Here is a 25,121-nt window from a genome sequence, read left to right on the forward strand (position 1 = left end):
AAAGGTCAGGTTACCTACAAAGGGAAGCCCATCAGACTAATAGTGTATCTCTGCAGAAACCCTACATGTCAGAAGAGAGTGGGGGCCAATATTCAACATTCTTAAAGAAAAGAATTTTCAACCCAGAATTTCATATCCAGCCAAACTAAGTTTCATAAGTGAAGGAGAAATAAAATCCTTTACAGACAAGCAAATGCTGAGTGATTTTGTCAACCCCAGGCCAACCTTACAAGAGCTCCTGAAGGAAGCACTAAATATGGAAAGGAAAAAATGGTACCAGCCACTGCAAAAACATACCAAAATATAAAGACCAACGACACTATGAAGAATCTGCATTAACTAATGTGCAAAATAACCAGCTAGCATCATGATGACAGGATCAAATTCACACATAACAATATTAACCTTAAATGCAAATAGGCTAAATGCCCCAATTACAAGACACAGACTGGCAAATTGGATAAAGAGTCAAGACCCATTGGTGTGTTGTATTCCTGAGACCCATCTCACTTGCAAAGACACACATAGGCTCAAAATAAAGGGATGTAGCAAATGGAAAAAAAAAAAGAGCAGGAATTGCAATTCTAGTCTCTGATAAAACTGATTTTAAACCAACAAAGATCAAAAAATACAAAGAAAGACATTACATAATGGTAAGGGGATCAATGCAACAAGAAGAGCTAACTATCCTAAATATATATGCACCCAATACAGGAGCACCCAGATTCATAAAGCAAGTTCTTAGACTCTCACACAATAATAGTGGGAGACTTTAACACCCCACTGTCAGTATTAGACAGATGAATGAGACAGAAAATTAACAAGGATATTCAGGACTTGAACTCAGGTCTGGACCAAGCAGACCTAATAGACATCTACAGAACTCTTCACCCCAAATCAACAGAATGTACATTCCTCTCAGCACCACATAGCACTTATTCTAAAATTGACCACATAATTGGAAGTAAAACACTCCTCAGCACATGCAAAAGAATGGAAATCATAACAAACAGTCTCTCAGACCACAGTGCAATCAAATTAAAAGTCAGGATTAAGAAACTCAAAACCGAACAACTACATGGAAACTGAACAACCTGCCCCTGAATGATTACTGGGTAAATAATGAAATTAAGGCAGAAATAAATAAGTTCTTTGAAACCAATGAGGACAAAGGCACAATGTACCAGAATCTCTGGGACACAGCTAAAGCAGCATAAAGAGGGAAATTTATAGCACTAAATGCCCACATCAGAAAGCAGGAAAGATCTAAAATCAATACCCTAACATGATAGCTAAAAGAACTAGAGAAGCAAGAGCAAACAAATTCAAAAGCTAGCAGGAGACAAGAAGTAACTAAGATCTGACCAGAACTGAAGGAGACAGAGACGTGAAAAACCCTTCAAAAAAATGAATCCAGGAGCTGGTTTTTTGAAAAGATTAACAAAATAGATACACTGCCTAACAAAGAAGAAAAGAGAGAAGAATCAGACAGACACAATAAAAAATGATAAAGGGGATGTCACCACTGAGCCCTCAGAAATACAAACTACCATCAGAGAACACTATAAACACCTCTACGCAAATAAACTAGAAAATATAGGAGAAATGGATGCATTCCTGGACACATACACACTCCCAAGTCTAAATCAGGAAGAAGTCGAATCCCTGAGTAGGCCAATAACAAGTTCTGAAATTGAGGCAATAATTAATAGCCTACCAACCAAAAAAAAAAAAAAAAAAAGCCCAGGACCAGGATTCACAGCCAAATTCTACCAGAGGTACAAAGAGGAGCTGGTACCATTCCTTCTGACACTATTCCAAACAATAGAAAAAGAGGGAATCCTCCTTAAATCATTTTATGAGGCCAGCATCATCCTGATACCAAAACCTGGCAGAGACACAACAAGAAAAGAAAATTTCAGGCCAATATTTCTGATGAACATCGATGTGAAAATCCTCCATAAAATACTGGCAAACTGAATCCAGCAGCACATCAAAAAGCTTATCCACCACGATCAGGTCAGCTTCATCCCTGGGATGCAAGGCTGGTTCAACACCTTTGAACCATCAATAAATGTAATCCATCACATAAACAGAACCAACGATAAAAACCACATGATTATCTCAATAGATGCAGAAAAGGCCTTCAATAAAATTCAACACCCCTTCAGGATAAAAACACTCAATAAACTAGGTATTGATGGAACATATCTCAAAATAACAAGAGTTATTTATGACAAACCCATAGCCAGTATCATACTGAATGTGCAAAAACTGGAAGCATTATCTTTGAAAACCTGCACAAGACAAGTATGCCCTCTCTCACCACTCCTATTTCAACATAGTATTGGAAGTTCTGGCCAGGGCAATCATGCAAGAGAAAGAAATAAAAGACATTCAGACAGGAAGAGGGGAAGTCAAGTTGTGTCTGTTTGCAGATGACATGATTGTATACTTAGAAAACCCCATTGTCTCAGCCCAAAAACTCCTTAAGCTGAGAAGCAAATACAGCAAAGTCTCAGGATACAAAATCAATGTGTAAAAATCACAAGCATTCCTGTACACCAATAATAGACAAACAGAGAGCCAAATCATGAGTGAACTCCCATTCAAAATTGCTACAAAGAAAATAAAATACCTAGGAATGCAACTTACAATGGACGTGAAGGACCTCTTCAAGGATAACTACAAACCACTGCTCAAGGAAATGAGAGAGGACACAAACAACTGGAAAAACTTCCATGCTCATGGATAGGAAGAATCAATGGCCATACTGCCTAAAGTAATTTAGAGATTCAATGCTATTCCCATCAAGCTATCATTGATTTTCTTCACTGAATTAGAAAAAAGTACTTTAAATTTCATATGGAACCAAAAAAGAGCCCACATAGCCAAGACAATCCTAAGCAAAAAGAATAAAGCTGGAGGCATCATGCTACCTGACTTCAAACCATACTACAAGGCTACAGCAACCAAAACAGCATGGTACTGGTACCAAAACAGATATATAGACCAATGGAACAGAACAGAGGCCTCAGAAATACTGCCACACATCTACAACCATCTGATCTTTGACAAACCTGACAAAAACCAGCAATGGAGAAGGAATTCCCTATTTAATAAAAGGTGCTGGAAAACTGTCTAACCATATGCAGAAAACTGAAACTGGATCCCTTCCTTACACCTTATACAAAAATTAACTCACGATGGATTAAAGACTTAAATGTAAAATCTAAAACCAGAAAAACCCTAGAAGAAAACCTAGGCAATACCATTCAGGACATAGGCATGTGCAAAGACTTCATGACTGAAACACCAAAAGAAATTGCAACAAAAGCCAAAATTGGCAAATTGGATCTAATTAAACTAAAGAGCTCCTGCACAGCAAAAGAAAATATCATCAGAGTGAACAGGCAACCTGCAGAATGGGAGAAAATTTCTGCAATCTATCCATCTGACAAAGGTCTAATATCCAGAATCTACAAGGAACTTAAATAAATTTACAAGAAAAAAACAAACAACCCCAACAAAAAGTGGGCAAAGGATATGAACAGACACTTGTCAAAAGAAGACATATATGTGGCCAACAAACACATGAAAGAAAGCTCATCATCACTGGACATTAGAGAAATGCAGATCAAAGCCACAATGAGATACCATCTCACTCCAGTTAGAATGGCGATGACTAAAAAGTCAGGGGCCAGGCGCGGTGGCTCATGCCTGTAATCCCAGCACTTTGGGAGGTTGAGGCGGGTGGATCACCTGAGGTTGGGAGTTCGAGACCTGCCTGACCAGCATGGAGAAACCCTGTTTCTAATGAAAATACAAAATTAGCTGGGTGTGGTGGCGCATGCCTGTAATCCCAGCTATTTCGGATTACAGGCATGCACCACCATACATAATTTAAAGAATCACTTGAACCCAGGAGGCGGAGGTTGTGGTGAGCCGAGATCGTGCCATTGCACTCTAGCCCGGGCAACAAGAGTGAAACTCTGTCCCCACCCAAAAAAAAAAAAAATTCAGGAAACAATAGATGCTGGAGAGGATGTGGATATATAGGAACACTTTTACACTGTTGGTGGGAGTGTAAATTAGCTCAACCATTGTGGAAGACAATGCAGCAATTCCTCAAAGATCTCTAACCAGAAATACCATTTGACCCAGCAATCCCATTACTGGTATACACCCAAAGGATTCTAAATCATTCTACTACAAATACGTGTGCACACATGTTTATTATAGCACTATTCACAATAGCAAAGACTTGGAACCAACCCAAATGCCCATCAATGATAGACTAAAGAAAATGTGGCACATATACACCATGGAATACTATGCAGCCATAAAAAAGAATGAGTTCATGTCCTTTGCTGGGACATGGATGAAGCTGGAAATCATCATTCTTAGCAAACTAATGCAGGAACCGAAAACCAAACACCACGTGTTCTCACTCATAAGTGGGAGGTGAACAATGAGAACACATGGACAGAGGGAGGGGAACATCACACACCAGGGCCTGTCAGGGGTGGTGGAGTACAAGGGGAGGGAGAGCATTAGGACAAATACCTAATGCATGTGGGGCTTAAAATCTAGATGATGGGTTGGTGGGTGCAGCAAACCACCATGGCAAATGTATACCTATGTAACAAACCTGCATGTTCTGCAGATGTATCTCAGAACTTTAAGTATAATAAAAAAAAAAAGTCATGACAAAAACCACGATAACTTTTGCACCAACCTAATAAAAAAATTCTTAAAACAAAATATAAGTAAATCAATTAAGTGAGATACAACAAAGAATAATATGCAACAACCAAGTTGATTACATTTCAGGAATGCAAAGTTAGTTTAATATTCACAAAGACATCTTTGAAATTTACTATGTTAATAGAAAATGGTAATTATATAAAAATCCCAGTAGATTCAGGAAAAGTTCTTGATAAAATTCAACAAGAACTCATGATAATTCTGATTATACTAGAAATAAAAGAGAATTTCCTTAAAGGAGTAACTATAAAAATATACAACAAACTTTACTCTTAATGGTAAAATCTTAAATGCTTACCCCAGAGATTGGAATGAGACAAGGATATTCATTATATTCATTTCTATTTAGAATTCTATAGGAGATTCTAGCTGGAGTCATAAGCCATGAAAAACATAAAATGTCTGAAGATTGAAAGAGAAGAATACAATTGTCTTTATCTGAAGAATACATAATTATGTAAGTCAAAAATGAAAAAAACTGTAAACTATGAAACCTAAAAAGTCAATTTATCATTGGAAATAAAATCAATATATAAAAGTTAACTGCATTTCTTTGTATCAACATCAAAAAGACAATTTAAAAAGTTATAAAGTTTATAATGCCATAAACTATACAAATATATGAACATATTTAGTAAAGATGTGCAAAATCTTTAAAATCTGTAGAACATTATTGAGAGAAATTAAAGAAGATTTAAATGAAATAAAAATATCACATGTTCTTAGTTTGAAGACTCAGTAGTAAAATATATTATACCCAAATCGCCCTATAGATTCAATGTGTATGAATTATAGTACTGTCATTTTTGGTAGAATTTGTCAAGCTTATTTAAAAATTCAATTTTAAAATTAGGTTGTATTTATTGTATATTTATTCTGACATAATTTTGTTGGTAGCACTTGACAAGCTTATTTTAAAATTTATTTGGAGAGACAAATAACTAACAATAGCCAAGAGGTTCTTAGAAAATAACAAAGTTACAGAATTTCAACTACTCGATGTAAATGCTACAGTAATTAAAACAGCATGTTGCTGGTGTAAGGATAGACCAGTGAAATAGAATAGAGACTCCAGGAACAGACTCACACACATATAATTGCTTGATACATGAGAAGGATGACTGCATGGCAGTAGAGCCTTTTTGATAAATGGTGCCTGGGCCAATTGGATATTCCTATATTCCTATGGAATAAAAAAAATAACTTCCCCCTACCTTACATCATAAACAAAAATTAGTTCCAGGTGGATTACAGATCTAAATTTGAACAGTAAAACAATGGAACTTTAAAAAATAATCCACAGACCAATAATGAGTAACCAATAATGAGTAACAAGATTGAATCAGTAATAAAAAGTCTCTCAGCAAAGAAAAGACAAGGACATAATGGCTTCATTGCTGAATTCTATCAAACTTATAAAGAACTAATATCAATTCCCCTCAAAGTATTTCAAAAACTAGAAGAGGAGGGAATTCTACCCAACTCATTCTATGAAGCCACCATTATGTGGATACCAAAACCAGACAAGGACACAACAACAAAAAAGAAAACAACAGGTCAATATTCCTGATGCACATAGATGCAAAAATCTTCAACAAAATACTAAATACTAGGAAACCAATTCCAACAGCACTTCACAAAGATAACACACCATAATCAAGTGAGATTTATCCCAGTATGCCAGGATGGTTCAACATTTGGATGTCAGTAAATGTGATATACCACATAAACAGAATGAAGGAAAAATAACGTCATCCTCTCAATAGTTGCAGAAAAGGCAGTTGACAAAATTCAACATCTTTTATGATAAAACTCTCAACAAATTACGTATAGAAGAAACATACCTTAACAAAATAAAGGCCCATATGCAAGCCTATAGCTAATATAACATTGAATGGGGAAAAGTTCAAAATCTTCCTCTAAGAACTGGAATTAGGCAAGGAAGGCCACTTTCACTATGCATATTTAATGTAGTACTAGAAGTTCCAGCCAGAGCAATCAGGCCAGACAAAGAAACAAAAAGCATCTAAATTGGTAAAGAGTAAGTCAAATTGTCCCTCTTCACAGATGACCTGATCTTCTATCTAGCAAAACCCAAAGACTCCATCAAAAACCTCTTAGCTCTAATAAACAAGTTCAGTAAAGTGGCAGGACAAAAAATCCACATACAAAAATCAGTAGCAGTTCTAGACACCAATTACAAACTATCTGGAAAAGCAATCTCATTTACAGTAGCTACAAAAATAGCTAGAAATAAATTTAACCAAAGAGAGGAAAGACCTTTACAAGGAAAACTATAAACACTGATGAAAGACATTGAAAAGGATACAAACAAATGGAAAGAGATTCAATGCTTATGCATTGGAAAAATTAATATTGTTAAAATGACCATACTACCCAAAGCAATCTATACATTCAATGTGATCTCTGTCAAAATATCCATGTCATCTTTTTACAGAAATAGAAAAAACAACCCTGCAATTGGTATGGAACAAAAAATGAGCCTGAATAGACAAAGCAATGCTGAGCAAAAAAGACAAAGCTAGAGGCATCACTGTAGGCTGTTTGTGTTGCTATACAGGAATACCTGAGACTGGGTAATTTCTAAAGAAAAGAGGTTTATTTTGGCTCACAGTTCTGCAGGCTGTACACAAAACATAGTGTTGGCATTTGCTTTTGGCAAGGGCCTCAGGAAGCTTACAATCAATCATGGTGAAAGGAGATGGGGAGCCAGTTTGTCACATGGTGAGAGAGGTAGCAAGAGAGGAAGAGGGGATGAGGTGTCACACTTTTTTACAACCAGATTTTGCATGAACTCACAGAATGAGAACTCACTTATTACCATGGAGAGGGCACCAAGCCATTCATGAGGGATCTGTCTCCATGATCCAAACACCTCCCATCAGGCCCACCTCCAACACTGGAGGGTCATATTTCAACATGAGATGTGGAGGGGACACAACATTCAAACATATTAATTACACTACCTGACTTCAAAACATATTACAAAGCTATAGTAACCAAAACAGCATGATATAGGATTAAAACAGACACATAAAGCAATGGAACAAAATAAAGAACCCCCAAATAAACTCACGTATTTAGGGCTAATTGACTTTTGGTGAAGGTGCCAAGAACATACACTGAGGAAAGGACACCCTCTTCAATAAATAATCCAGGGAAAACAGGATATCCATATGCAGAAGAATGAAATTAGACCCCTATCTCTCACTGTATACAAAAGTCAACTCAAAATGGATTAAAGACATTAAATGCAAACCCAAAACTCTATAACTGCTAGAAGAAAACAGAGGAAATACTCCAGAACATTGGTCTAGGTGAGGATTTTATGGTTAAGGACTCAAAAGCACAGGCAAATAGGCAAATAGTATTACATTAAACTAAAAATCTTCTGTACAGCAAAGGAAGTTATCAACAAAGTTAAGAGATAATTTGTTGAATGGGAGAAAATATTTGCAAAACATTTATCCAACAAGAGACTGTCGGGGTGGTGGAGTACAAGGGGAGGGAGAGCATTAGGACAAATACCTAATGCATGTGGGGCTTAAAATCTAGATGATGGGTTGGTGGGTGCAGCAAACCACCATGGCAAATGTATGCGTATGTAACAAACCTGCATGTTCTGCAGATGTATCTCAGAACTTTAAGTATAATAAAAAAAATAAAGTCATGACAAAAACCACGATAACTTTTGCACCAACCTAATAAAAAATTCTTAAAACAAAATATAAGTATTATATTTTGGGTATGCAGGAAATCAAACAACAGCAAAAAATCAAACAATCCTGTTAAAAAGTAGGCAAAGGATCTAAACAGACATTTCTAAAAAGAAGATATACAAATGGCCAACAAGTATATGAAAAATTGCTCAATATCACTAATCCTCAGGGCAATGCAAACTAAAACCACAGTGAGATATCATTTCACTCCAGCAAGAATGGCTATGATCAAAAAGATGAAGAATAACAGAAGCTTGAGAGGATGCAGAGAATTCTCATACACCATTGGTGGGTATGCAAATTAATACAGCCATTATGGGTAACAGTATGGAGATTTCTCAAATAACTAAAAATAGAACTACCATGTGATCCAGCAATCCCACTACTAAGTATTTATTTGAAGGAAAGAAAATCAGTATATCAAAAGGATATACACATCCTAATGTTTACTGAAGCACTATCACAATAGCAAAGATATGGAATCAACCTAAGAGTCCATCAACAGATGAATGCACAAAGAAAATATTTTATATATATATATAATGGAATACTACCCAGCCATAAAAATAAGGAAATCATATTATTTGCAGCAAAATGGATGAAACTGGATGGAGGTCATTATGTTAAATAGAATATGCCAGACACAGAAAGACAATGATCATATGTTCCATCATATGTGGGAGCTAAAAATGGTGATTTCATGAAGGTAGAGAATAGAATGATAGTTACCAGAGGCTGGGAAAGGCTTGTATGTGCATGGGGTTGTGGGGGATAAAGAGAGGTTGGTTAATGGGTACAAACATATAGTTAAATAGAATAAACAAGTTCTAATGATTGATATTAGAGTGAGCTGACTATAGTTAATGAGAGTGTGTTGTAAAATCTTTCAAAATACCTGGAAGTGAGGAACTGAAATGTCCTCACCACAGATAAACGATAAATGCTCATGGTGATGGGTATTCTAAATACTGTGACTTGATCATTATACATTCTGTGTGTGTAACAAAATGTCACATGTACCCCATAAATATGTATATTATGTACCCATAGAAAATAAAAATATATTACACAACCAAAAAACAAACAAACAAACAAAATTCTAAACTCTGGGAGAATGTCTTCAGATCTTGTCAATAGGAAAGATTCCTTAATCAGGTAATAAAAAGCATACCAATAAGGTGGAAAAATGACAAATTGGATTTCATTAAAATTAAAAATTTCTGATTATCAAAAACACCACCAAGACTGCAAAATGTCAAGCCACAGAGATGGAGAAGCTGTATGTAATACCTATATTTAACAAAGGGCTTGTTCCCAGAACACATATACACATGTGTTCCTACTCACAGATCAACAAAAAACAAGAAATGAGCAAATAGAAAAATATCTGAACAACTTGAACAGGCAATTCATGAAAGGGCATTTCCGTATTTCCAGTAAACATATAATAAAGAGTTTAATCTCATCATTCATAAGAGAAATGCAAATTCAAGTCACAACGTGTTATCTCCACATAGCCACCGAAATGGCTAACACGAGAAAAGATAGACAATACCAAGTTTAGACAGAGTGTGGAGCAATTGAAACTTTCATACACAACTGATAGGAATAATAGATGGTAGAAAGAATTTGGAAAAGTTAACAGTATTCACTAGAGCTGAGCATATCCCTATCCTCTGACCCAGTCATTATATTCCTAGGTATGTACCTAACAGAAGTGTGTACATATAGTCACAAAAGGATGAGTACATAAATATTCACATTAGCACTATTTTTAAAAATTCCAAATTGGAAACTACTAAAATGCCTTTAGCAATAAAATGGATGCATAAATGGTAGCATATTCTCATAGAGAAATACTATACAGCAATGATAATGAACAATCTATATCTACAAACCAGAAAATGAATCAGTATCACAAACACAATTTTGAGGAAAAAAAATCCAGGCACTAAAGAGTTCATACGTATGATTCCCTTTATATACAGTTCAGAACATGAAGAACAAATGTACAGTGTTAGATGCCAGGAAAAAGGTAATGTTTGGGGGCTGGTAGTGACTGGGACTGCTTCTGAGGACCTGCTTCCCAGGTGGACTGCTTCTGAGATGCAGGTAACATGTTATTTCTTCATTTGTGCATTGGTTGCATGGTTGTTTAGCTTATGAAGCTTTATTGAGATGTATACCTGTACTTGATGAGCTTTTATAAATTTATACTTCAATTTTAGTCAGTTAAAAGGTTACTTTAAAGGGAAGGAAGCCACCAAAATGCCAATATTCCTGCAACTTAGTGAACAAGGAAAGAAAGATATGATGAAGTCAGCATAAGAGTCAGTGCCACACAGCATGAAGTGCTTTGTAGGACAGTAAGGTCTCCAGATTTTTCTCTAGCTACAATGGCAAGATATATTTTTTTAATATGATACCCTTTTAATGGTATATATGGAAGATATTTACACCAAAACATTCGCCATGAGTATAAAAGATATGATATGGCTTGGATCTGTGGCCCTGCTCAAATCTTTTTTTTAATTTTTTAAATTATTTTTTAATTTTATTATTATTATACTTTTAAGTTTTAGGGTACATGTGCACAATGTGCAGGTTAGTTACATATGTATACATGTGCCATGTTGGTGTGCTGCACCCATTAACTCGTCATTTAGCATTAGGTATATCTCCTAAAGCTATCCCTCCCCCCTCCCCCCACCCCACAACAGTCCCCAGAGTGTGATGTTCCCCTTCCTGTGTCCATGTGTTCTCATTGTTCAATTCCCACCTATGAGTGAGAACATGCAGTGTTTGGTTTTTTGTCCTTGCAATAGTTTACTGAGAATGATGATTTCCAATTTCATCTATGTCCCTACAAAGGACATGAACTCATCCTTTTTTATGGCTGCATAGTATTCCATGGTATATATGTGCCACAGTTTCTTAATCCAGTCTATCATTGTTGGACATTTGGCTTGGTTCCAAGTCTTTGCTACTGTGAATAGTGGCAGAATAAACATATGTGTGCATGTGTCTTTATAGCAGCATGATTTATAGTCCTTTGGGTATACACCCAGTAATGGGATGGCTGGGTCAAATGGTATTTCTAGTTCTAGATCCCTGAGGAATCACCACACTGACTTCCACAATGGTTGAACTAGTTTACAGTCCCACCAACAGCATAAAAGTGTTCCTATTTCTCCACATCCTCTCCAGCACCTGTTGTTTCCTGACTTTTTAATGATTGCCATTCTAGCTGGTGTGAGATGGTATCTCATTGTGATTTTGATTTGCATTTCTCTGATGGCCAGTGATGGTGAGCATTTTTTCATGTGTTTTTTGGCTGCATAATTGTCTTCTTTTGAGAAGTGTCTGTTCATGTCCTTTGCCCACTTTTTGATGGGGTTGTTTGTTTTTTTCTTGTAAATTTGTTTGAGTTCATTGTAAATTCTGGATATTAGCCCTTTGTCAAATGAGTAGGTTGCGAAAATTTTCTCCCATTTTGTAGGTTGCCTGTTCACTCTGATGGTAGTTTCTTTTCCTGTGCAGAAGCTCTTTAGTTTAATTAGATCCCATTTGTCAATTTTGGCTTTTGTTGCCATTGCTTTTGGTGTTTTAGACATGAAGTCCTTGCCCATGCCTATGCTCATGGGTAGGAAGAATCAATATTGTGAAAGTGGCCATACTGCCCAAGGTAATTTATAGATTCAATGCCATCCCCATCAAGCTACCAATGACTTTCTTCACAGAATTGGAAAAAACTACTTTAAAGTTCATATGGAACCAAAAAAGAGCCCGCATCGCCAAGTCAATCCTAAGCCAAAAGAACAAAGCTGGAGGCATCACGCTACCTGACTTCAAACTATACTACAAGGCTACAGTAACCAAAACAGCATGGTACTGGTACCAAAACAGAGATATAGACCAATGGAACAGAACAGAGCCCTCAGAAATAATGCCGCATATCTACAACTATCTGATCTTTGACAAACCTGAGAAAAACAAGCAATGGGAAAAGGATTCCCTATTTAATAAATGGTGCTGGGAAAACTGGCTAGCCATATGTAGAAAGCTGAAACTGGATCCCTTCCTTACACCTTATACAAAAATTAATTCAAGATGGATTAAAGACTTAAACGTTAGACCTAAAACCATAAAATGGCAAGATATTTGATCATTTCAATTAGGCAGGACATAATCTTCTCTATATTTTATATGATTGCTGTGGTTGTTCTGATATGGGATTGTTGTGGCACAAGATAGGAATAAGGAGACAAGATAGAAATCAGGTCACAAGATAGGAAACTTCTGCAGTGGTTCAGGTGAGGATGATGGTGGCTCTAATTAGGGTAAGAACATTGAAGATAATGAGAAGATGAGAAATGATAATAAGCTTAAGGCAGAACTTGGGATCTAGGAAGAAGTAGTATGTGGAAGGTGAGGAAAAGAGGAATAAGAGATGAATCCTAGGTCTTAAAAATTATCATTATGACTACTATCATTACTTCAAAAATTATTATCCTTATTTAGTTTGTGGCATGAGTACCTTCACACACATGATGATATTGTATATTTAAAAATGAATAGAAACCATTTCACAAATGATAGGCGTGACATTTTTATATTTAAAATGAGTGGATATTATAAACAACTTCATATTGAATTCTGCAACTTAGATGAAAAGCACAAATCCCTTGAAAATAAAAAACTAACACATAAAGAAATGAAAATTTGACAGCCCTGTGATGGTCTTTTGTTGTGTCAGCCTGGCTGCATGACAGTCCCTAGTTACTCAATCAAATACTAATCTAGGTGTTGCTGTGAAGGTAGATGTGATTAAAGTCCATTATGAATTGACTTTAAGTAAGGGAGAAAATCCTAGTTTATATAGTCTGGTCTGATTCAATCAGTTGAAAGGCTTTAAAAGCCGAGCTAAATCTTCCCTGAAGAAATTCTATATGTGGATTACAGCTTCAGCCTATGACAGAGTTCCAGCTTACCCTCTTGATGTCCTGACCTCTGGATTTTAGACTTGCCTAGCTGCCTTTGCAATCACATAAATTGAGTCCTTGTAGTAAATCTCTGAAGTACATTTCCAACTGGTTCTGTTCCTCTCATTGTACCCTGACTGAGACAATCTCTAAAATTATTACAGAAATAAAACCCATAGTTTAAAACCTTCCCATATAGAATACCCCAGGTCCAAAAGGGTTAACTGGTGAATTACACCACACACTTAAGAAATAAAAATTTCAATCATACATAATTTCTTTCATAAAACAGAGAAAGAGGGAATATTCACCAAGTCTTTTTCAGGTTAATGTAGCCCTGATATTGAAACTTGACAAGGACATTAAATGAAAAGAAAGTTACAGATCATTATTCCTCAGGAGCACAGAAGCAAAAATCCTGAAGAAAATATCAGTAAATTGAGTCTAGCAATATATTAAGAGGATTTGTCACAGAATGCAAGGTTTATTGAATATTATAAATGTAATTCACCAAATTAACTGAATAAAGGAAGAAATTATATCATCTGAATAGATGTAGAGAAAGCATTTGACAAAATTCAACACACATTGAGGATAAAACTCTTGCAAACTAGGAATAGAAAGAAATTTTCTCTATGCGGTGAAGGTCATCTATGAAAAGCCTTGGCTAACATTATATTAATTGTGAAATATTTTTCCCCTAATATCAGAAACAAGGCAAGTATATCCCAATTTACTACTTCTATTCTAACATTTCCTGGAAGTTCCAGCCAGTGCAATAAGGTAAGAAAAATAAGTACAAGCATGGATTTGAAAGAAGAAGCACAAATGTCTTTACTCACAAATGGCATAATTGCCCATGTAGAAATTCCTAAGAAACTTACAGAAATATGTATTGGAACTAATATGTAACTTTATCAAGGCCACAGAATACAAGGTCAATATATAGAGATCAATTATATTTCTATATACCATCACCACACAATTGGAAATAAAATTTAGAAATAACTTTATGACAGCATAAAAAGATAAAATGTTAGTAATATATTTAACAAAAATTTGTAAGACTGCTACACTGAAAATTATAAAACAATCTGGAGAAAAACTAGACAGGACCCAAGTAAATGAAGAGATATAGGTTCATATATTGGATAACACACTATTTTAAATGTATCAGTCCTCTGAAATTGATGTATTTATTCCCTGCAATCCTAACAGAAATCCCAGCTGGCTTTTTTTTTGGAGAACTTAATGGACCAAATTTAAAATTTACATGGAAATTCAAAGAATCTAGAAAAGTTTAAACAATCTTGGAAAATAACAAAGTTGTAGGTCTCACACTGTCTGGTTTCAATACTTACTATAAATGTTCATCAATCAAGAATGTGTGGTTTTGGTGTATGAATACACATATAGATAAATGAAAAAGCATGAAGAACTCAGAAATAGACCCACATTTATGTTCAAGTGAAAATGTATAAATGACCAAAACGCATGTGAAATCCTTAACCATATTATCAGTCAGGGAAATGCAGTTAAAAAGCCCCATGAGATATCATTTCAGACCCACGAAAATGGCTAATATTAAAATTAATGACAAAGCAAGTGTGGCAAGGAGGTGGAGCCCCTGGAACTCTCATACAGTGCTAGTATGAATGTAAGGTGGCACAATCAATGCAGAAAACAATTTGGCGGTTTCTTATAAAGTTAAACATACAACTATGCTATGACCAAGAAGCTCCACCCCTAAATATTCATTTAAGAGAAATAACATGTCCATGAAAGACTTGTACATAAATATTCGTAACAACTTTGTTCATATAGCCCCAAATTGTAATAACCTAAATGTCCATCTGCAGGTAAATCAATAAATTATGGAAAATTCATACAATGAAATACTGCCTAGCATTAAGAAAACTTAAGAAAGTATTAAAAAAGCAGGAATTTGATGCGTATCAAGACACTATGTTTAGCAAATAAGCCAAACACAGCAGAGTATGTTCTGTATGATTCTATGTATATAAATCATATTAAAATGTGCTTAACAACACTATTAGTCAGGGAAATACAGAATAAGGAAAACTAACCTATGGTGAGGAATCTGAACAGTGCCTTTGGGAGGGGATTAACTAACTGCAAGGGGGCATTGGAAATATTCTAGATCCCCCTTGCGCTCAGAGGTTCCAGGGGCTGTTATGATAGGATTATGGTTTCTATTTACTTTTCTCATTGTTCTAAGTTCTTTGTTGAGATAAAATTACACTACCAGAAATCTACATACTTGAATTATCTTACTCACATTAGCTTTAATGAGACAATGTATTATTGCTGTGCTTTTTCACTTTTACTGACATGGACTACAAGAACTGGCTATATGAAATCTGAGTCTGCTTTCATCTCGCCCCTTGATAAATGCCTTCTCTGTGAGCCCCAGGAGTGCTAGAAAAAGTAGGCTTTGTCACACCCATACAGACATGGTGTGTTTTCTCCTCCAAGGCTCTTCTTCCACGTAAGGGAAAACTGTTGTTAGTACCTGTACAGCTGCCAAAGTGGAATTTTCTTTGAAAGTCAGAAGTTAGTTTTCAGGAATTGAAGTGAATCAAAATTGTTGGGGAAATACTTTTTATGTGTTCCAGACCAGTTTTATCTAGGATAAAAGTTTCCAAGTCTGTCTTATTCATGCCACTGGGATCTTCTGAGGACAAGGGCACCTTGGACAGGTGGGGTAGGAGGTAACTAAAACTGAGAAGCAGACATGGACAATGGATAAATACATGTGTGAGTAACAAACACGAGTGCATAAAGGAAGTTCCAGGAAGAAGGAAATCCAATGTCCATGTGTTCCAGCTGCTGAACTGAGGTCTAGAAATGTAAAGTAACTTGTCTAGGGTTACATAGCCAATACTAGGACTCAGCGAGTTGACAGTGCCGTATGCCTTTTCTGGCAGTATCAGATCTCACCTCCCCTTGCTTGCATGGCCAAGGCTTCATTTCTAGGAGGAAAGAGAAATGAACCGGACTGTGAAAACCATTCAACAATTTTTTTTTTTTTTTTTTTGAGATGGAGTTTTGCTCTGTCGCCCAGGCTGGAGTGCAGTGGCATGACCTCGGCTCACTGCAGCCTCTGTCTCCGGGGTTCCAGCAATTCTCCAGCCTCAGCCTCCTGGGTAGCTGGGATTATAGGCATGCACCACCACATCTGGCTAATTTTTGTATTTTTAGTAGAGACGGAGTTTCACCGCCCTCAGGTGATCCACCTGCCTTGGCCTCCCAAAGTGTTGGGATTACAGGTGTGAGCCACCACATCTGGCCAAGAAATATTTATTGAGGCCTCATATGTCTTAGGAACTGTGAGGTACCGGGCATATAGCAGTGGTGAATAACACATGGAATTTAAATTCAGTAAGGATAACAGACATTAAACAAAACAAATGTTTACCTTGATAATTACTTAAGTATAATGGTTACATGTGTCATGAAGGAGTTGTTCAGATTTATAAAAGCATAAAACAGAGGGAACTAACCTCATCTGAAAGAATCCATGAGAGTTTGCCTGAACCTTGTATGGAACATGAAAGTTCATCAGGGAGAGCTCCTGGCTGAGAGAGCAGCATGTGTGAAGGCTGGGAGGGAAGAACCAACCTGGCACATAACAGGAATAGAGACCAGGGCCTGTTAAACCAAGCCCAGGGAGAGGAGCGTTGCATGGACTGGACTTATGGGAACAGCCAAACAATTAGAACCTTATAGGTCGATGTTAAGGAGTTCAACTATTTTTTCTAAGTGTAACAGGAAGCCATTGAAGGAAGGACAGCAGGCAGGATAACACAATTGCCTTTGTACTTTTGAAAGATCATTTTGGCAGTGTGGTGTTTAGCTTATAGGGGATTGGGAGTTGAAGACCAGTTAAGAGGTTCTTACGATTAGTCTAAGTGAGAGATGATGGTACCTGGATGAAGGTAGCAAGAGTGAAATGGAGAAAAGTAAATGGAAGATATAGAGGAGATATCAGGTGGAATTGTTAAGCTCACAATATTAGCTCTGATCATTCTAACATTTCCCTGGGTCTGGGACCCATGATAACATCTTAGCAGTCAACATCATAGCACAATTAATGAATACAGTTAGGTCTACCTTACTCTAGGGTACAGCCTGCTGCCTGAGGTATTAAGTGTTTCCTCTTTCTTTTCTTTTGTTTCTTTCTTTTTTTAAAAATCCAGGTCATTTTCATCTAGCAAAACTTGATGACATGACAGATGCTTCAAATATTGGCTGACACTGCAGGTGTTGTCTCAACTTGCCTGGATCTAAAACCAGTGATAATTTGGGCTTGTAGCAAATATGTGTAATCTTTTCCCTTGCTTTCCAGTACTCTTTGCACACTGTCACTATGTATGGACTATTTTACAGACTTGTATTCCTTCTTCCCAAGGTAGAACCCAGAAAGTAAATCTCACAGTCTGTTTTGCAGTCAGGGTGCGCCCTATGACGGAGGCTCTACCAGTCAGAGCTATGCTCTGGAAAGGAACAATTGGAGGAGGGTCTCCTTGCAGAAGACATTTTGCTGGCAGGGGTGGTGGCTCCCTTTTGCGGCTGGCTGAGGATGCAAGGATGTGTTCCTGGCATGATGTAACAATGGTGGAGCAGTCGCCGTGGCAGTAGAACTTCCTCACCAGGCTAGTTTTGTGGTGTGGTTTTTGGATATTTCTCCTATATGCTTAGCCTCAAGCCTGGTTCTGTGGCTTTTCTAAGAGTTCTATAATCTACCCAATAATATTTTAATAAACCCCTTTTCTGTTTAATCAGAGTGAGCTTTTGTTGTTTGTAATTAATATCCTGAGATGATACAAAACTAAATGCTATTAAGTACACAGTATTAGCCTGCTCTTTAAATTCTACTAAAGCAACATCATGAAATTGGAGTTCTTGGAAGAGTGACCAAAGAGGAAGAAATAGGTCTGATCAAAGCTTTTGTTCATGCTTGGCTTACATACGGGTTATGCCAAACATTTATCAACATATAAGAGAAATGTATGTCCCTATAACATTTCAAATAAACTCTTTCATAGGGCCTTCTCATAGGTGAATTTCTGAGCCCATCTGCTAAAAATTAAACTATAACAAAGTAAAAAATGTGAATGCCTCTGAATTAGTGAGTGAGTGTTTCCTGCCCCATCCTTTATGGTGTGAAAGAATCTGTAAAATTTCCCAAGGAGTCCATGAGCAGGTGGAAGAGTGGCCTAGGTGGGGAAGAAACAAGGCATAAACGATTCTTGAAGCCAATGAGAGACTTGAGTCTTGCCACCTCCAACCCCATGGAAGGAACTCCCTGGAGCATCACTGACTCAGGACTACTAGCCTCTGCTATGACACCTCCAGTGACAAGGAGGGAACTGCTCTGTAGTTCAGAGCAAAATTCTCCTAAAGTAACAGAAGTCACTGGGAAGCACATTTCAGTCCAACCAAGGAAATAGTTTCTAAGTAATTTCATTAATAATAAATCGGGTTGCCTCCCTTGTACAGAGCACTCTATTGTGGACAGACTTCAAGCAGAGGCTGAAAGACCATCAGGAGGTATTTTAGAGCAGATTTCCTTTCAATATGTGCTTCTGATCCCATGATTCCTATTCTTTTCTGAGATTTTTTTTCTGTTTGACTTCCCTTTAGAGCCTCCATCATTTCCCTCTATTTGTTTCCCTCTCTCTGTAGGACAACCTCCATATTTATTTCCCTCTGTCTGTAGGACAACTTCACTCTTTCTTATTGTCCAAACCACAGGCTCTGAAAGAGGAGCCAGGGAGTACTTGAATATCACAAGCCTGAGGGTTCTGGAAGTGTTAGCCATGTTCTGTCTCAAGGCCTTCACTCAAATTGTCAGGTCTGTGTCCTCATTTGAAGACTGTTCTTTGTGGTTTCTGAATAGCTGGGATTTGACTTCAATTTAAGTGAAGTAAGACCTCTTGGGGTTGTAGAAAGAACGTGAGATAGGATGTGAACATGTGGATGCTAGCTTTACTGACATTAACCAGCTGTGCATTCTGAGTGAAGTTCCTCAGTATCTCCATGACTTTATTTCTTCATCTCTAATATTGAAGACTTGTAAGAGTTCCAAAGTTAATTCTAGAATTATATTATGTTTATCTGCCTGTCTATTTATGCACTTAACTATCCTAATTCTTTAAAACCCCACCTTGAAAAAAGTGGTCACTATCAGTCCAACCACACAGTCTTCTTCCAGCCCAGATGAGGGCTAGCCCAAGCCCTAAGGGAGAGTCGCTGTCTCTTCTTCAACTTCCTGCTTCAGAGGATTAAGGTGGCATAAAAAGTAATCTTGTACCTTTGATCCCAAGCACAGTCAAACTTTTGGAAAACAAAAGGGTTTGCCCCAGTTTTCTGTTTTTTGGATGCCTCATTCCAGTTACTAATGTGATGTGTCTAACTCTTTTTTTGTACAGGAAACTCCGGTTTTGCAGGTATTGAGTGACCAGCAAGGTTTCCATCTCCTGAGGAAGGGTAGCCTGGGAGAAAGAAGACACAGAAGCCCTTTCCCACAGTACCTCTGGGTTCTCTGTGGGGGCAGCCAAGGGAAAGGTGCAATGAGGTGCGTGGGGGGCAGGACCCTTGAGTGGGGGAAGGATGTGTGCAAGGACTGGTAGGTGGTAGGTTAGTGGTAGAAGACTTGAACTTATGTTGTAATGCTACAGCAAAAGTCAACCCCATGAGACCAGACCAAGTATTGTAATAGGTGCCACCAGGAAAGAACTCTGTGGAATTGATAGATAAAAAGGTTTGTTAGAAAAAACTAAATGGGACAGTCTGGAGAAGTAGACCTGCTCTTCTGAGCATGAGAGTTATAATTTAAGAATAGTTTTGTCAGTCAGGGAGTGTTGATAGACCCTGGAAGGTGAGAGGTGAAGTAGAGTGGAAGCCAATTCCTGGTCCTCTCATGGGACATGGCTTGACTGTCAGTTGTCTCATGTATTCAGGAGGATGCTGGATACCTGAAACTATAGGTCACTCCAATTTCAATGGAGGACTAAAGTTGAGAGTCAAAGAAATTGGTAAACCAAAGAAGAAGGTCTGAACAAGTCCTTAGTACATGGCCAAAGGACATATGTAGATACTGATAGCTGGAGTACAGGGCTGGGGATTCAGGGGGCATGGGAAGGGAGGGCAGAAGCATTGGGCAGAGCTCAAGAGGGGAATTGTGGTCCTTGGGTAATGTTAGACATCCACTAATTTCACTGGTTGATGTGTTTGCTTTGTTGTATTATTTGGTAGGGAAAACTGTGCTTATGGAACCATACATGGGCAAAAAAAGACTTCACTATCTGTGCCAGGGAGATGGGACCACCATATGTTGGCAGCTATGAAGTTGAGAGGTGGCTGTTCACCAGAGATGAATACACAGGGTTTCCAGTCAACTTTCAGCATTTTGGTGCATGATACCCGAGCCCTAGCCAGTGGAAAAAGTAAGCAATTATCTGCTGAAGAAATGTCCATAGTGGTGAGTGGTGGTAGGCTGGATGGAGGAAAAGTGGTGGCATGTGCAGTGGAGATTCAGGTACTGAAAGAGTATATGGTGTGATCACACAAGTCCGTATAACCCAAATTCTCAGATGTTCAGCCTGATGAATGAATAAAGGGAAGCATTCCTGGGGAGGTGAGTGGGTGTAAAGGCTCCTGTAGTCCAAGAATCTTGAATGTTTATATGCAATCCATTAGCTCAATAGTAGCTATAATTGTTATTTACTCTCTTTTTGAGTTTTAGTGTTTGTGTGTGGTAAGACACACCTGTGTTTCAAGTAGTCCCAGGACAGCCGGGAAAAGGGTGGAGGAAGGAAGGGTGTTTCCCTGCTCATATTCAGAGAAACTAATTGCCTGGGAAAATTCAGGCTAAACCAATGAAGATGAGAGAGTTTCAACATTTCAGTCATACTGGCATTTAAGGCAGGTGTGAACAAATAAACATTAGTGACAAGAACAGCCTTGCCAAGCAAAGTACTCTTCCGTGAAAAGAGGGAGGATTGACCCTCCCATCTGATGTCAATGCCAAGGCCAAAGAGGGTGGAATGAGCTGACTGTGGATCCTGGATCTTCTAAGCCTTTGAGAATTTCTATGTCAGTTGCCCATGATACCCTGTTCTTTCTCACTTGTTGACCACCTCTCTGAGTCACTGACCAGACAGTGCTGGTTTATTTAGGTGGATTTGTGGGGTCCTGGCCTGAATCACCATATGCAGAGGTGGCTCTCAGAGGGTGGTGGGCAGCCATGGGGAGGTGCAGGGAGGTAGGACCTTTGAGTGGGAGAAAAGCAAGTGAGGGGCCTGATAGGTGGGTCTGTGGGATCCTGGGCTGATTTACCGTATGCTGGTTAATTTTTAAAATCAAAAGCATTTTCTTTTGAAGCCATGGCATGATACCTCTCTTATCTCTCTATCAAGCCCTTCTTCCACCTTTTCTTCTTTCCTCCTTTCCTCTCTCTTGTCCGATTGCCCAATAGTCTTCTGGTGTTGATTCCTAAACCCAGGTCTACCTTTTCTACCTACTCTTTGTGACTCATAAAGCTTTTGTTTTCTGTTCATTTTTCATTGCCATATGCTGTTTTTGTGTCCTTGAAGTTGGCTTTTGTGTATCACAAAGATGATTTAAGGCACACTTTGGTTTACGAAATTTATATTTACTTTATTAAAGTTGCCAATTATACTGCTTTTTGTGAGCCATAAGTTAGATAACTAATGTTATTAATTTAATTAAAATTCTAGAAATTTGTGTAATTTTTTCAAGGGGCTTTGGAGTAATAATTGATCCAGTTAACAACTTTGGTTAAACTCTCGTAAACAATTAAACTGAGGTTACAAAGTTGATATCCTCAATTTTAGAGTACTTTAAGTCTCCCACTGACTAATACAATTCCAAATACATACTTGAAGAAAATTTATACATATTTTGATTCTTATGTTTTCTTAAGTATTTCAATGCTGTTTAGATTCAACCCTTGTGGAAGTCAGTGTGGCGATTCCTCAGGGATCTAGAACTACAAATTCCATTCGACCCAGCCATCCCATTACTGGGTATATACCCAAAGGACTATAAATCATGCTGCTATAAAGACACATGCACACGTATGTTTATTGCCGCATTATTCACAATAGCAAAGACTTGGAACCAACCCAAATGTCCAACAATGATAGACTGGATTAAGAAAATGTGGCACATATACACCATGGAATACTATGCAGCCATAAAAAATGATGAGTTCACGTCCTTTGTAGGGACATGGATGAAATTGGAAATCATCATTCTCAGTAAACTATCGCAAGAACAAAAAAACCAAACACCGCATATTCTCACTCATAGGTGGGAATTGAACAATGAGAACACATGGACACAGGAAGGGGAACATCACACTCTGGGGACTGTTGTGGGGTGGGGGGAGGGGGGAGGGATAGCATTGGGAGATATACCTAATGCGAGATGACGAGTTGGTGGGTGCAGCGCACCAGCATGGCACATGTATACATATGTAACTTACCTGCACATTGCGCACATGTACCATAAAACCTAAAGTATAATAATAATAATAATAATAATAAAAGAAAAAAAAAAAAAGAAACCTAACCAAATTCCATTACACTTTGTAACTTAAAATCATGCCTAAATAAGTTAATTAGCTACATTAGTTAATATAAACTGTAAGACTGTCAACTGAAGAATGATGAGATTCATATATTTGGAAAGGAGAGCTTCCTTTCTCATAAAGTGGTTCAGTCTTCAAGGTGGCCATTCTGACAGACTTGGAAGCACAGCCTCCAGCCAGAAGCCAGAAACACAGATATTTGGAGGGTGAGAAGAATAAGGCAGGAATTTATGCTGAACAGCGTGGCTGAATATACATGTTAAGTAAGCTATAGGAGGAGTTATGAATATTTGTGAAAGGAGAAACGTGCACATACGCAATTGAGCTTCATGCCTCTGGGTCCCATGTTCAAAAAATGGCAGTGTTAACATGATGGAAGGCTGAAGTTTTCAGCCTTCTGACATTAAAAGGTGAAGTGGAGGACATGAAAGTCATCACTGTGCATCCTCTGTTGACTGGCCAGAAACACTTTGTGGTTGGTGGCTTTTTTTTTTTTTTTTTTTGAGATGGAGTCTGGCTCTGTTGCCAGGCTGGAGTGCAGTGGCATGATCTCAGCGCACTGCAACCTCTGCCTCCCTGGTTCAAGCGATTCTCTTGCCTCAGCCTCTTGAGTGGCTGGGACTACAGGTGCGCGCCACCATGCCCAACTAATTTTTTTGTATTTTTAGTAGAGACGGGGTTTCACCATGTTGGCCAAGATGGTCTCGATCTCCTGACCTCGTGATCCACCCGCCTCAGCCTCTCAAAGTGCTGGAATTACTGGCATGAGCTACCATGCCCCCGGCTGGTAGGTGGCCTTTTATTAGGAAGGAATGTTGGTCCACTGTTGTGTTCAAAGGCAAAAGGGAGGAGTAGTCACAAGGTTGGTTGAAATCATTGGAGAGCAAATCTTTCAAAAGGGCTGGTTGCTGTTTAACCCTGAGGGAAGAAAGCCTAAAGGCGGTTAGTGAGGAAAGGAGTATAACAAGGCACCTCCAACGTCTCATTCTGTAATGCTAGGAACTCAGTTTTAAGGTTTCTCTGGGGCCCCCTTGGCCAAGAGTGGGTCCACTTAGTCAGTTGGGAGCCTTAGGACTTTATTTTTGTTTCTCAAGGCTGATTTATTTGATGATCTAACATGCCAAATTTTATATCTTAAACACACACACACACACACACACACACACACACACGAGTACACAGTCAGGATGACAGTTGGGACTGGCATCCAGATAGGGTGCTCTCATAGCCTATGCTCTTCTGATTCGAATTGCACATTGACCAAGAATTCCCTGTTGTCCAAATCTGCATCTTCCTTCCCAGGTTTTATCTGATTTCGTTTGGTACTTATTTGGATTTTTCATTGCTGGGGGTATTTTAGCATACTTTTATGTTCTTTTCAATAGCTCTAAGAATGTATCAATGTCTTTCCACAGGATCATTCATATGTTTATGTAATTCCTTCAAAACTTCTTTGAAATTTAAGAATTTTAGATGAGATAATATAAAATGGCATCTAGTAATGTCCCAAGCAGATAATAAGGACTTAATAATTGGTAACTATTATGATTCTGCTATTTTGATAAAAATAATAACAGTCAAAACCAGATTGTTATAAATGCCAAAATATAGGTACAGAATTAGTGAGACTGTGAGGGAAATCAATTTCTGTGGGATTCACATCCATGTCTTTCTTGCTATAAAACTGAAGCTCTGTGCTGTGTTGAGCTCCTGATGTACTTCTATGTGATGTAAGATACAGTGGAAGTTCTATCAAGATACAACTGAAGTGGAGCTTTGAAAGATCAATTCCCAGACTAAGTTAAATACCCATGTAGGAGAGGCTCATAAACACTCAAATCTTCTTCATTCTCAATGATTGAAACCTTTCATTCCCCTCTACTATAACCAGAACTAAAACTACAAGTGCAGAAGCCTCCCTGGTACAAGGCATGGAAGAAAGCCAGTTCTCCCTGAGATTGTCCATGGAAAATCTCGCCCAGACACAGAATA

The 25,121-nt window shown here is 37.9% G+C and overlaps 2 protein-coding genes across 4 annotated transcripts in view; one reads left to right on the forward strand and one right to left on the reverse strand.

Annotated features, from left to right (window-relative positions):
* The window catches only part of LELP1 (late cornified envelope like proline rich 1), a 36,247-nt gene extending 18,127 nt beyond the window's left edge, over positions 1-18,120 (reverse strand). The window contains exons 1-2 of the transcript XR_008497908.1: positions 17,624-18,120; positions 5,066-5,169 (exon numbers count right to left, since the gene is read on the reverse strand). The gene's annotated coding sequence lies outside the window, so the exon portion shown is untranslated. The remainder of the gene's footprint in view (positions 1-5,065; positions 5,170-17,623) is intronic.
* The window catches only part of SPRR2G (small proline rich protein 2G), a 52,220-nt gene that overhangs the window by 10,086 nt on the left and 17,013 nt on the right, over positions 1-25,121 (forward strand). The window contains exons 4-6 of one of the 3 annotated variants that reach the window (XM_054473783.2): positions 5,117-5,224; positions 19,945-20,090; positions 20,771-20,961. The gene's annotated coding sequence lies outside the window, so the exon portion shown is untranslated. Of the gene's footprint in view, positions 1-5,116; positions 5,225-18,891; positions 19,064-19,944; positions 20,091-20,770; positions 20,962-25,121 lie in introns of those variants that run through there. The other 2 variants (XR_008498199.1, XM_054473813.2) reach the window with 2 other exon arrangements.

Source organism: Pongo pygmaeus, chromosome 1, assembly GCF_028885625.2.
Source record: "Pongo pygmaeus isolate AG05252 chromosome 1, NHGRI_mPonPyg2-v2.0_pri, whole genome shotgun sequence".
NCBI classification, from domain to species: Eukaryota; Metazoa; Chordata; class Mammalia; order Primates; family Hominidae; genus Pongo; species Pongo pygmaeus.